Raw genomic sequence first — 13668 nt, 5'->3', positions numbered from 1 at the left:
GGCGTGAGGCCAGCACACGATGCTCTTCAAGTGGACAGACCCAGCCCTGGAGGGTCACCAGCTCAGCAGTGGGTCCCCCCTCCCGAGGAGAGCTGGGCTGTCCTGCAACCCTCTCTTGGCCTAAGGGGTCGCCTCCTCCTTACTCAGCCAGGGGTAAAACCCTCAGAGACCCCGGTCGGCTGTGGGTGGGGACCGTCCCCTTGGCCACGGAAGCTCCTGGAAGAATGAGGAGGAGTGTGTTTGGGGGATGGTCCATGGCTGAACTTGCCTGAGACATTGGCACCCAGAGCCCATCTTCTGAGGACCCCCAGGTGGCTGGGGTTAAAGTGCTGCACATCTGTCATCTCCCCCGGAGACATGACAGCTCTGAGGGGTCTCTGGTGCCAGGTGCCCCTGAAGCAGCCCTGGTGACCCTCTTGTAATTCCCAGCCCCACCTGCATATCCAGGCCAAGTCCATGGCCACAGGCTGGCCTCTCTGGGCTGGGGCCTCCTTCAAACAGTCCAGCTGTGGAGTCTGTGGGGCTCTGTTCTTGGCTTCTTCCTTCTCTATTTCCGTGGGAAACAACCTGCCATATTTCTTTCTGTCCACGCTCCTCAGGTAACCTCGCAGCCCAGGAAAATGCCTCACAGATTTCCTTACAGGCAATGCCCCTCTTTACTGACTACAACAAGTAGCAAACTTTCTGTAAAGAGCCTGACAGTGACTATTTGGGGGTTTGTAGGCTATACAGGGGTCTCTGTCACAATTGTGGATGGGTGTGGCTGTGTTCCAATAAAACTTTATTGATAAAAACATGTAGCAGACCAGATTTGACCTATAGGTCATAGTTTGCCAGCTGCTGGCCTTTGAGGTTAAGGAATCTAAAAGGGCAGAAGCTTTTCTGTTGGAATCGCTGAAGGACCACACAGGCTCCCTTTCCATTTTCCCAGCCGAGTCACTTGGGCTCTTCTTAATTTCTACACCCCAAGGAAGGCAGCTGGGCCTCATACTGCTCTGCCGGTCACAGTGGCCTCCAAGTCTTGAATGCTGGCAAGACAGTTCCTCTTTCCCTGCAAACTCCTCAGAGCTCACTGCTGCTTGTTAAAAATCTAGAACCTCCCTTTAGCGAGTGTGCTCCTTTCTGTGTCTTTTACGAGCTCTCAGGAACTGGCCCCATTTTGAAAATGTTTTATTACTACCTCTTGCTGGGCAAATGCCAAGCCTGTCAAGATGCAGAGAGAGGAGATTTGGTTCCTTTTGTTTCATAGAAAAGCATAATCTCCTGCACTCGTGGGCATTCTTGTGCCGTCTTCAGCAGCCCAATGGGACCAGCTCCGGTGGCTAACACCAATGACAAAAGGACAGAGACGGGCCATCTGGAGATCTTGTTATTACAGAGGCAATTCCAAACACAAAGGATTCCTTGGGCTTTATGAATCTATTTTCTGACTGTTAGACAAAACAGCAGTGTTTTGAAGCCAAAGAAACAGGGGGTGTCTTCCTAGATGATAGATTACATTTCCAAGGAGACTTTAGGTCTTGATTTAATTTATCTGATGAACAAAGGTTTGAGCCTAATGTTTTTCCCTCAGCAAAGATTCTTCAGACCAGGATTTTAAAACTCCTTCAAGTGGCTTAGAGAGAGATTTTTCTCTGAGTTGAAGAGTGTATTTGACATGTACGAAACATGCTGGGTTTCCTGAGTAGGTGATGTGCAGCCTAGAAGGCGAATGAGAAAAGTCTGGAAATGATGCTTTCTAAAGGAACTCTGGAAAGGTACAGAAGAAAAGGAGGGAGGGGGAGGGGGAAGGAGGGAGGCCAGTTTTCACTTCCTACTTTCTGTGTTCTTTTGGTTTTTCAACCACGTAACTCTGGTACCCAGACCCTCCCCCAAACCAAAAAAAAGTTAATTTTAAAATAGAATAAGAATGATGCTGTTTATTGCATCTCCAGTCCACTTGGGTTCCTTGGCCACCTCCTCTACCCTGGCCAGGGGGCCTTGCCAGGTGTGGTGGTGAAGAGCAGCGTCCCCTGGCTCGTAGGGTGTATCGTAGCTCTGGTTTTAAGACACTGCCTGGGCCCCAACACAGTTCCCGTAAAAAGGGTATTGTAAAAATTTTGGAAACATTTGAGTTTACTGATTTATTGCTAAATGAGTTAAATAGCCCATCTAGAAGAGCAGCCAATAGTTTCAGCAGGGATGTGTAGATGTCAAGGGGATCTCAGAGCCATGAGGACTGAGGGAAGGAACTTGGAGACTCCAGGCCTGGGTTCCATCATAAAGTGAGGAAAGGTCTCTGGCCTCGTGGAATTGTGAAGAGTCACCAGGCAGTGCATTAAAGCCCCTTAGTAACTCGGCTTGTTCTCAGTAAAAGAAGCCAACACCAGCACGTCCTGGGAGGGAAGACCCCAGGGGAAGAGCCAGGCCATGCCCCTGCCTCCACCCCACCATCTCCTGCCTCCTTGGTACCCTGGCTCTCCTGCTGGTATGGCCAACGGGCTGCCCACTCTTCACGTCCCGTCACTCCCCAGGCCTGGGGGACAAACGCCCTGCTCCTCTGTTCCCCCATAACCAACACTCCACCCTCCACCCACCCCCTTGCCAATAGCACCCAGGATTGTTTCTCTTGGGGAATCACCCTCACCTTTGCCGTGACCCTGACTGCTGATCAAAGTGCCCTCCCTAGACCGAGAGCTGGGCACAGGATGGGTGGGAGCTGGCCCGTGGGAGTCTCTCTCTGGGAACCTGAATTGTGAGCAGCGGGGCTCCAAGGCGGAAACGGTTCCCTTCCTCTGTCCCTCCCCTTCCACCCCACAAGGTTCCGGGCCCTTTCCGACCTACGTGCGTCCGACCTTTCCTCCGACGATGCCCCCCTTCCTAGTGAGGAAGGCCCCCGTAGCCGTCCTGAGGTAGCCCACAGGTTGCCTTCTTGGGGTGCCCGCTCTAACCCTGCAGGTAGAGGCACCGCTGCCCACGAAGCCCTCGCCAACCTGCACTGCATCCTGTTCGAGTGCACATCTGCTTCCCACCTCGTTCCCCGCGCTGGGAGGCCCGAGACTGCGTTTCAGTGACCTTCGCACCCAGCCTCTAGGACATTGTCTGGCCTGTGGGCCCTAAAAACTGCTTTGAATGTGGAGGATTTACTGAGGTGGCCCATCCTCTCTGCTCAATATTCTGTAACAACCTAACTGGGAAAAGAATTTGAAAAAGAATAGATACACATATATGCATAATTGAATCACTTTGTCGTACACCGGAAACTAACACAACAATGTTAATCAACTCCACTCCAATATAAAGTAGAAAGTGAAAAAAAAATTAAAAGAAGAAAAAGAAAAGAAACAATAATGAGGTGGCGTATCCGCTCACAGGAGGGTTATAGAGAAACCCCACCAAGACCCCAAAGCCGGGCAAGCGTGGCGTCCACAGCCGGGAGGAAACCCTCTCTGTGTGGTTATGACAGAGACAGCTGATCCCACGGAGTGGACACCCTGCTCTCGCTGCATCTGGAAGCTGGTAGGGATGAGCGCTAGGGACCCAGCATCCCTGGAAAGAAGCATCTCCTGGGGGTATGCAGGGACCAGCTGCTCACAGCCAGAGCCAGGCATTAGAGGAAGCGGTGATCCCGGGTGTCTGTCCCACAGACGTGTGCCGTCACCCTAGCACCATGGGGTCCAGGGACTTGGAGGCGGGACAGAGGAGGCACTTTCCAAACACACCCCAGGACTTGACCCCTAGACGCAGAGCTGCCTCCCAGCCCACTGCCCTGCAGAATACCTGCCCTTGGGGTCCCACCTTGGCCTCCCCAGAGGTGGGAGGAGCCGCTGCCAGGCCCTCCCACACCCCACATCCAGGGGCCTGCAGAGCCCAGGCCGATCTCCAGATGATTTCGGCAGAAACAGCCCCAGCTAAGTGGTGCTTAAGAGACAGAGGGGCTTTTTACCTAATTACTCCGGATCCCTCGTGTCTGCATCGATCACACCGTCCTGATAAATGCCCGACTCCCCACTTCTCTCACGGGATGAATGTGGCGTGACGCCGAGGACGGGCGGCCCCAGCTTTCCACACACTGGGCCTTTGTGGAGGAGTGTTTTTTCACGGCCATTAAAGTGAACAGAACACGAGCAGGAGGTACGAGGGCGCCGGTGAACAGCAGGCGGCTCCTAGGGGTGGGAAGCCGGCGGGTGTAAGCTGAGCGCGGCCTGGCCCCCTGTGGGACCCCTGCCGTCCGGCCCAAACCCCACTCGCTTGGTCGCTGGTGTTTGCAAACCTGGATGCTGTGCAGAAGCCCTTCGGCGGTCCCCTGCCTGATGCCACATTGGGACCTCGGCCTCCTGCACACTCCGTCCCCCTACCTCTCCATTTTGTCTCCCACCAGCCCCCCAGATGGACGGGGTGCCCCGTCCCAACTCAGGACACTGAACTACCACCTCAGCCCCTTTGCCTAGGCCAGTGTGTCCCCATCCCCGCCCTGCCCCCTCTTGTCCTAGGGTCCTCACACGCCCTCGCCAGCTCCATGCGGGCCCCTCTGGGGATGCTTGCCTGGCCCCCTCCAGACCCGCATAGCATCACCTCCAGCCCACTGGGCTGCCCTGTGTTGCCCTCTTTTCTGTCTCCTGGCCCCAGCCAGCCTGGGAGCCCCAAGCCTTCCTGGTCCCGGCACCCAGAGAGCTCATAATTGGGCAACAGATGCCTTCCCATGCTGTTCAGCCCGCTGATTGGCTCCTTTTAGAGAGCAGGCTCAGGCCTTCCACACTCCCCTCTCTAACCTGTGACACTGCTGCGCCTCTGATGTGTGCGGGGCTCCCAAAGCCAGCCTAGCAGAGGCTTCAGCAGTGAACTTGAGCCCCAGCCTGACCATGTCTGATTCCTGTGTACCAACAACCCCATGGACGCTTACCTCAGAAGATCATTCCCAAAATCAAACGCAAACAAAATGGGTTGGGACTTACGGGGACGTTCTTCATCAAACAGGTTGGAGGACTTGCAAAATGACCTCTCCTTTTCCCCCCAGTCACCCAAAACTGAGCTGATTGGGCCTGACCAGTCACTTACCTTAACCTCTCCCAAATGTGCATCCCCAGCCCTAGTATGGGAGCAGTGAGCTTCGATGAACCTTGTAACTTCTGGGTTATAACTTCTATGTTCCCCTAAATCTGTGGTTCTCAACCAAGCACGGGTGATCTCTCCCCTCAGGGGACCATATCTGGAAATATCTGTGGTTGTCACAATCCGGGGGGAGGAGCGCTACTGGCTTTTAGCGGGTGGAGGCCAGGGGCGCTGCTAAGCCCCCTACAGTGCACAGGACAGCCTCCCACTAAGAATGATCGAGTCCCAAATGTCAAGAGTGCCGAGGGTGGACGCCCTGCGAGGGTTTCATGACGCATGTAGGCGTGGATCACGGCGTGCCTCTTTGAGCTGATCCGTCCGTTTGATTTGAGCTCCAGGGTGACAACTTCTGCTCTTCCTTTTTGTCCAGGGAAGCTCCCAAGATCATCCGAGGCATTGAGGAATGGAGAACGAGAGGAAACGTCTAACCCGGAGAGGAAACAAAAGGTGCACGACACCATAATTGCAAACGCATTGGGGTGCAGGAGGCCCAGAGCGTCTCTGGGAGCCTCCCTTTGAAATTCAGAGCACGCATTCAAGCCAGCGCACAGGAAGGCTCTGAACGAGAGGTCGATGAGAAAGATGTAAAGAGAGCACTTTTGTTTCGAAGCTTACAGGGAAGGGTGGGGAATTCTTTTAACGGAGCCAAACCACACACACCTCTATTGGACCGTGAAAATGTGCACATCAACAAGACAAAATAACGCACGTGATGCAGCTTTTCATGTGCACGGCACACGTGGCTTACCGAACGAAATGTGAAGGCTTATTTGTTTAGTGGAAATTCTCAAAGAACGGCTCTGCCTGTTGCAGCAAGTAAAATGCAAAGTTTAATTGTGCGGGAGTTTCTCAACACAGGATTTCTCTGTTGGACAATATTTGAACAGAGGGCATGTAGGGCGGCACCTATGACAGCAAGAAGCCTGAGCGGTTTCCAGCCTGAGAGCCGGATCCCGAGGTCTCCCAGTGTTGGCCAATGCGTTTGTACGACTTGGAGAACTCAGAGGTCCTTCCTGCCTTGTGCATCGCTGAGACTCCACTGGCCTTATTTTTGCTGACGCTTTCCCCTGCACTCCACTGATTGTATCAGTTAGGATTGTTTTAGCTGCAAGTAATGGCCAACCCACCTGAGAGTGGCCCAAGCAATAAAGACAATTGATTATGTCACATCACAAGAAGTGAGAAGTAGAAAATGCCACGGTTGTTCTCACGTGGCTCAGGCATGTCATTGAGGACTCTTTTTCTGCTTAGTTTTTCTCAGTAAGTTAGTTTTTCATCCTTAAATGCAACACCTCGTGGTCCTAAGATGCCTCTGCAGCTGCAGACACATTTTGAACAAGGAAGAAAAGGTGGTCGACTGCCAGGGTGACCAGCCATCCCCCTTTGCCCAGGACTAAAGGGGAGTTTCCCTGGTAGTTCCCAAGCAGACTGGGACAAGTTGGTCAAGACCTGGACCTCTTTCATCACGGAAGGACGTCTCCTCCAGAAGCCCCAGCACACTGCCCTTGTGTCTTAGGTCACACACTCACCGCTAGGTCAATGACTGGAAAGAGGCCTGGGATCCCTGTCATGATTCACCCCCTTCCTCTGGGCTTGCCTGTCACTTGGACAGAGTTGGTATTCTGTTGGCCAGGAAGAAAGCAAGGACCAAACACCTGCCAGAGTTCTCCTGAAAAAATGAAAATTTCCAATTAACTGTATCTTACCATCTGAGCAAATTCTGACAGACTACTCATTCATTCATTGATTCATTCACCGAACAAGTGTGGGTTGGGCCCTACGACCTGCAAGCCCAAGCTGGGATGGGGTCGGGTGGGGAGGAGGGAGCCTACATCTATCTGATAGGATTGTTGTTTGTTTTTTTTTAATAAGTTTATTTATTTTATTTATTTATTTTGGGCTGTGTTGGGTCTTTGTTGCTGCGTGTGGGCTTTCTCTAGTTGTAGCCAGCGGGGGCTACTCTTCGTTATGGTGCACAGGCTTCTCATTGCAGTGGCTTTTCTTGTTGCAGAGCATGGGCTCTAGGCAGGTGAGTTTCAGTAGCTTTGGCACACGGGCTCAGTAGTTGTGGCTTGCGGGCTCAGTAGTTGTGGCTAGCAGGCTTAGTTGCTCCACAGCATGTGGGATCTTCCCGGACCAGGGATCGAACTCGTGTCCCCTGCATTGGCAGGTGGATTCTTAACCACTGAGCCACCAGGGAAGTCCCAGGATTGTTGTAAGGATTAAATTACTTAACACAAATAAAGTTCATAGAGGTTGGTTGGCACATAAGAAGTACTCAATAAATGTTAGCTATTACTGCTTGTGGTAGTTTTAAAACTGGGCTGCAAAACTTTTTCACTCCTCCCTTTGCAGGGGCAGGGCGGGCAGAGGAGAGAAAGGCCACATCCCCCATGCTCGAATCTGGGCAGGCTCTCTGACTGCCTTGACCACTAGGAGACAGGAAGAGTGTGACTTCCAAGGCTGAGTCATGAAAGGCCGTGCCCGTTCCTTGTTCACCGGGAACACTCACTCTTAGAACCCCGAGCCACCAAATAAGATGACCCACCCTGAGACAGGCCTTGTGGAGGCACTCTCGTCCACAGTCCAGCTGAGTGAAGCCTTCCAGTTCTCCCTGCCAAGGTGCCAGACATCACAGTTCCTCCACACCAGCCCATCTGCCAGCTGAGTGCCACTAAGCACCTCCCTCCCTCAACACCACGTGCAACAGAAGAATCGCCCAGCCAAGCCCCGCCTGAATTCATGACTAACAAAACTGGGCGCTAAAATACAACAGTGATCTTTTTTTTTTTCGTTTGCGGTATGCAGGCCTCTCACTGTTGTGGCCTCTCCCGTTGCGGAGCACAGACCCCGGGTGCGCAGGCTCCGGGCCCAGCCGCTCCGCAGCATGTGGGACCTTCCCGGACCAGGGCACGAACCCGCGTCCCCTGCATCGGCAGGTGGACTCTCAACCACTGCGCCACCAGGGAAGCCCAACAGTGATCATTTTAAGCCTCCTGGGGTTGGGGTAGCTTGTTACATAGCAGTAGACACTGGAATGTGACTAGAATAATTACTTCTATTATTAGTTACTATTACTACTGTTATCAGTGTCAGTATTAAAAGACTGATAAGGCAGGTATGACTGTGCTTTCCTAGCAGAGCAGGAAATAAAAGGACAGAGTTAAAAGGGTTTGACCAGGTGAGTTGTGAACACAACTAGTCTTCTGGGTTGGTCATCCCTCCCAATGTCCGGCCTGGGACTCTCTGATGAGTCTTACACTAACTGTTTCCGGCTGGTGAACTGCCCTGTAGGAAGCTACAGAAACATTCCTATTACCTGGTTCTTCAGGACTCAGCCCCCAGGAAAATTACTCATCCTGTGTGATCTGACCCCGAAGAATGAATTAAACTCTGTACATAGTAAACACTACCACACCAATGGTCATCATCAAACGACCATTTGCTTTTGCTGCAAAATGCAAGACAAACGAATGAGCACACCCCCCCACACATGCTTTTTGAATTAAAATTATATAAAATCTAAACTCCTATTTCCCCTGAATATAGCAGAGGAGCCTTGGTGAATCCAATGTCTGTAGTGTACCAGCCAAGGGGGAAAAACTCTGATGACCCGATAAGTCTTTCTAACTGTCAAAGTGAAGGAAAGGACGCAGAGCTTTTAATCAATATTTACGTGACACTCACCAAAAGCTGTACTTGCTGAGGTAAAATATAACCTTTCTCTCTTTAAACACCTTTTACTTGTTATTTGAATAGGAAGTTATTCTTTCAGAATTAGCTACATCTGTCAACCCAGCATTCCTGGCTGCCACACGTAAAGTTCTTCCCATATCCCACCTTCTCAATAACGTTCTCTTTAGCTTAGATTTTATTTATTTTTGACAACTCCCTGGGGTTTCCTGACAGGAGACATCTTTAAGACTGGGGTAATATGGTTTTTACATTCAGAGCTACGTTATTTTTTTATTAGTGTTTTCAAGTCAGAATAAGAGAGTGGGACAAATCCACCCCAAATGCAGTGAGTTTTTAATTAATGGTCCCACCGACCAACATTTACTTTAAACCTTAATGTTTCAACTTTCTTGTCTCCTTTGTCAGTTTAAGAGGTGCCCGGCATGTTCTCAAATGTGTTTTTGTTCAATCGGCATAGGTTATAGCTCTTTGGCAGGAAAGCGCGGGTTAAGGAGATGAAAATTCATCAGAGTCTATCTGTGCAAAACTCCATGCCCTGACTCCCACCGTTTCGTTATGTTGCCATCAATTGATCAGAATGAAACTGTCCTCTTTCTGCCATTGATCATGGTTTATAATCCCTTATCAAAGGTGGGTTTTTGAGCTTTAGTCCTTGGCCGATAAACACAAAGATTATCTCCTTCTGCCTTTTGTCTTGTGTCTAATCCAGTCCCTGTGGCTCTCCCGTCTGCCACGGATGCCCCTCCCTGTTATATTTTAACCCCATCATTCAAGTGCCACAGAATTAGTTAGGTTAGCCTTGGAGACTCTCCAATTTTTCCCCTAAAGCAATGGCAGGGTGGAGATTTTCCTTCCTCTCCTGGGGCAAACCTTACAGAGAGGGTCACCTTCTTTCTCTGGGGGAAGGTGGTCCTAAAAGAGGAGAATACTTTGTTTACAAGAGAAAGGGTTTACCAAGTCTGGCCTCAGAAGCTCTGATGTCTACATACCTCTGGCATTCCCCTTGGGGTCTTCTGGATGTCAGCTAATCTAAGCGGAAACCACAGAGGTAGAAGCAGAGCTCTTGAAAGACTGAAAGCAAATGGATTGGATGAGGTCTTAAACCTGCTTTATTTTTTTTTGGCTGCACTGTGCCACATGCAGGATCTTAGTTTCCCAACCAGGATCGAACCCATGCCCCCTGCATGGGGAGTGTTGTGTCTTAACCACTGGACCACCAGGGAAGTCTCTGCTTTTTCTTTAAAAAAAAAAAAAAAAATGCAAACCACTCTTTGCCTGAAAAAAGCTGCAACCGTTTCTAGGCTCTCGGTTGAACACCTATGGCAGCCCAGGTCCTAACTAGCAGGCTCACTGTGATATATTCCAGACTTAACTTTAAAATATATATTATTTATTGTACCCTACCTTGTTCCAGAAAGGGTTTAAGGCAGCTAACTGAAATATATAATCATGAAAAGCCGATTCAACTTCTTATTTGGCTAAAGACATTCTGATGTAAACGGAAAAAAGTTTTGAAATCCTCTTTTTCATTTTAAAGAGAGTTATTCAAGATGATTACCTTATTTTACAACACACAGACGTTTCTAGTAATTGAATACAGTTAAGTATCTGTCCAAAAATTTCCTTTGGACCTTGTAAATTACAGCTAATATATAGTGTTTTCATTTCTTGTGAACCACCAGGAAATCCGATGTCATCGTATAGATCATGCAGAAGAAATGTTTTGCACAGGCAAAGTTGGACAATCAGCAAGTTTGGATCACCTCTGAGGTCAGTGCCTTTGCCTGTAGCACGGAGGGTCTTCTGCCCTGACCCCTCCCAGGGTCCTTCCACTTTTTATTGGAACACGAGGGAAGGGGGCAGGGCACAACCTCTGAAAGAATGACATAGCCCGAGGACATGACATAAACTGATTAAAACCAAATGGGTCCAAGATGGCGGACAAGTCGACTTCCCCTAGACCTTGAGCCTCAGTATATGCTCACTGTAACACATCAGCGAGCTAAATGACACACCCACAGGCACCACGACAGTTCCAAGGATCCATAAGGATCAAAAAGTGGGCGGTGGCCCAATTCCTGGAAATCCCCGCCCCTTCCCGAAATAGCTGGAATACTCCTCCCCCTCATTAGCCTATGAAATTACCCGCTCCTATAAAAACTGACAACCCCCATCCGCTGGTGCCTATCTCACTTTCCGCAATGGCCCACACTCTCTCTGTGTTTCTCTCTAAATAGATCCACTTCTTACCTATTACTTTGTCTCTCACTGAATTCTTTCTGCAATGAGACATCAAGAACCTGAGTTTCATTTACGTCCTGAAACCAGGTGTGTGATCTCAGTTGGAAGACTGTGGGTTTTGGCCGGGTTCAAGTCCCAGCCATGTGGGGTCAAGTCCCAACCTGGGTTTTGGCTGGGTTCGAGTTCTGGCACTTGGGGTCAAGTCCCAGTCTGAGGTGCCGGTTTCATTATTTCACTTCCTTCAACATTGAGGCACATCGCTTTCAATTTTTTCCTTCCACAAGCCACTTAAAAACGATGTTCCTGTGATTTACTCAATATTCAAGTGTCATTCTTTTATATCAGTTTTATAAATAAACTCTTGCCTGTATCCATAGCAGAGCTGAGTTTGCATATTCTCTGGCCAGGCTTTGGTGGGGCTCCATGGCCTTCGGTGGCCATGAGGTCAATTCCCCTCTACTGGCCATTGCCGCCATTTCCTGAATGGATGGACAGATTCTGGAGAAAGAAGGAGAGGAGAAATGCTGTGGCATCGGGGTGGAAACAGGCACCTGCATGGCCCCTCCATCCTGCCTGTGTTCAGGTGTGGGCGGGGACAACATCTGGATTACATGGTCCCCTTTAACTGCCTCATGGTTGAGAAGATACACTGCCCACCAGCCCTCTGGCTGACTTATTCCTGAACTGGCAACACCAGGTAGACCAGATTTAGGGAATCGGCGACCTGGGGGAGAGGAAGCTCATTCCCTGGGTGGGTGTCAGGCCCATTGGTGTTAAGGGTGGAAGGGGGCCTTAGAAGCTGGTTTCCACTGGGAGCTGAGAGGTGGAGTTAGGGCTGAGGAGGGAGTGGGCGTGTCCACCTGCACCTACACCCGGGCCACCCCAATGCTGCTGGAGCCTGGACTCTGGCGACTATAGCATCTGAGGTTGAGGGGCTTTTATTATTTTTCTTTGTTTAATAACAGGGCGGTCGAGTGGTTAAGACTCTGCGCTTCCACTGCAGGGGGCACAGGTTCAATCCCTGGTCAGGGAACTAAGGTCCCACATGTTGCACGGTGTGGCCAAAAAATTAAAAAAAAAAAAAGACATAACAGTAAAACAAGGAACCAAACAGAAAGAGGGAATGAAATCACAGGGGACACCTTTTTAAAAGTCCCTCCCCATGTTTTGAGCTCTGCGGGGCAGGACAGGTGCTGAGGGACTTTCACACACAGGATCTCCCTGTGGAGGGGACTCTGTCACCCACGGTTTACAGATGAGGAAGTCAAGACCCAGAGAAGCCGGGATATTCCAAAGATGTGTTTGTTTTAATCAGGTGTGGTAAGACACGAAAACACAGAAATGATTATCACGGAGGAAGGAGTTTATACTCACAGCTCCTGAGAAACAGGAAGCACGGAGTGCCTTGCCGGGCCACCTGGGGAAGCAGGGGGGTCGGTCAGGGGCAGAGGGCAGGGGAAGGAGAGCTCGGTCCACAGCCTTTACTGGCGTTTTCGTGAGAAGGAAAGGCCGGGCAGAGGAAACAGCTTAGGACTGGTAAGTTTGAATAGTTACCTCAGGCTCTGGGCCATAGGGTTGTCTGGTTGTCTGTCCTTGGTTGTCTGGTTCCTGGCCCCGGGGTGATTTAGGGCAGGGAGAATATTGACGTGACATGTGACAGTTAAACATAGGAGATTGCCGAGATGTGGGCTCTGGATTGGTTGGCTTGTATATCAAAGGCACACTTGCAGGGGAGCCTTGCTATCTAAGAATTAGCCACCCCTGGGAGGGGCGGTCTCTCCAGGTTCAAGACCCCAAATGCCAGAGCATTAAGAATACAGAAAATAAGAAAATATAGTCAATATACAGGATTTAAGTTAAAACACAGGTGCAGCTAATAAGGGACAGAGGCAGGGTTCAGACCCAGGCTGCCCAAGTCCAAGTCCTTCATACGATTCAACCCTGTGAGAGGTTTCTCACCTCCTCCCGCCCTCAGCCGGTTAATGGGAGTCATTTAATGCACGTGCCCTGCTCTTAGGAGCCTGTTTTTGTTCAGGAGTCAAAGACAGAGAGAAAACTCAAATATAAGACTAGAAAACCTCCCCCCCTCCCTGGACCCCTGTGCCGGGAAGGTCACCACAGCGGATCAAATGGTATTTTAAATGCTTTAGGACATTTACGTTTTTAAGGAGGCTTATGAGTCATTTTTTTCTATAAATTAACAACACTTTTCCTGCTTTCCTTCCATCTTGAGACCCTCCTTTTTCATGCATCTTTGGGCTGGGGAGTCACGTTTGCTCAGAAGAACATGTCTATTAGGCCAATATTTCTGTGCATACCTGGAGAGTTTCTGTGGCAGGAGTGGCTGTCGGAGCTTGAGTTTCCAGAGGGTTCCTGCTCGTTGGAGAACCACCACGCTGGGTGTCCTCTGTGCCACCGTCCACGTGCAGGCCCACTGTCTCCACGATTGACACACAGGTGCACAGAGGTCTGTGGAACAAGCGGGGAACAAATGAGAGGTGAATTGAGAGAAAGAAATTAATGTGGTAGATTTAGAACGGCCCCGCCCGATAGAAGTGTCAGTCACACCACAGATGTAATTTAAAATTTTCCTGGGCTTCCCTGGTGGCGCAGTGGTTGAGAATCTGCCTGCCAATGCAG

The sequence above is a fragment of the Aethalodelphis obliquidens genome, unplaced genomic scaffold, assembly GCF_003676395.1.
Source record: "Aethalodelphis obliquidens isolate GAN/ISIS:26980383/991018 unplaced genomic scaffold, ASM367639v1 scaffold1, whole genome shotgun sequence".
Classification (NCBI taxonomy): domain Eukaryota; kingdom Metazoa; phylum Chordata; class Mammalia; order Artiodactyla; family Delphinidae; genus Aethalodelphis; species Aethalodelphis obliquidens.
This window is presented reverse-complemented; position numbering follows the sequence as displayed.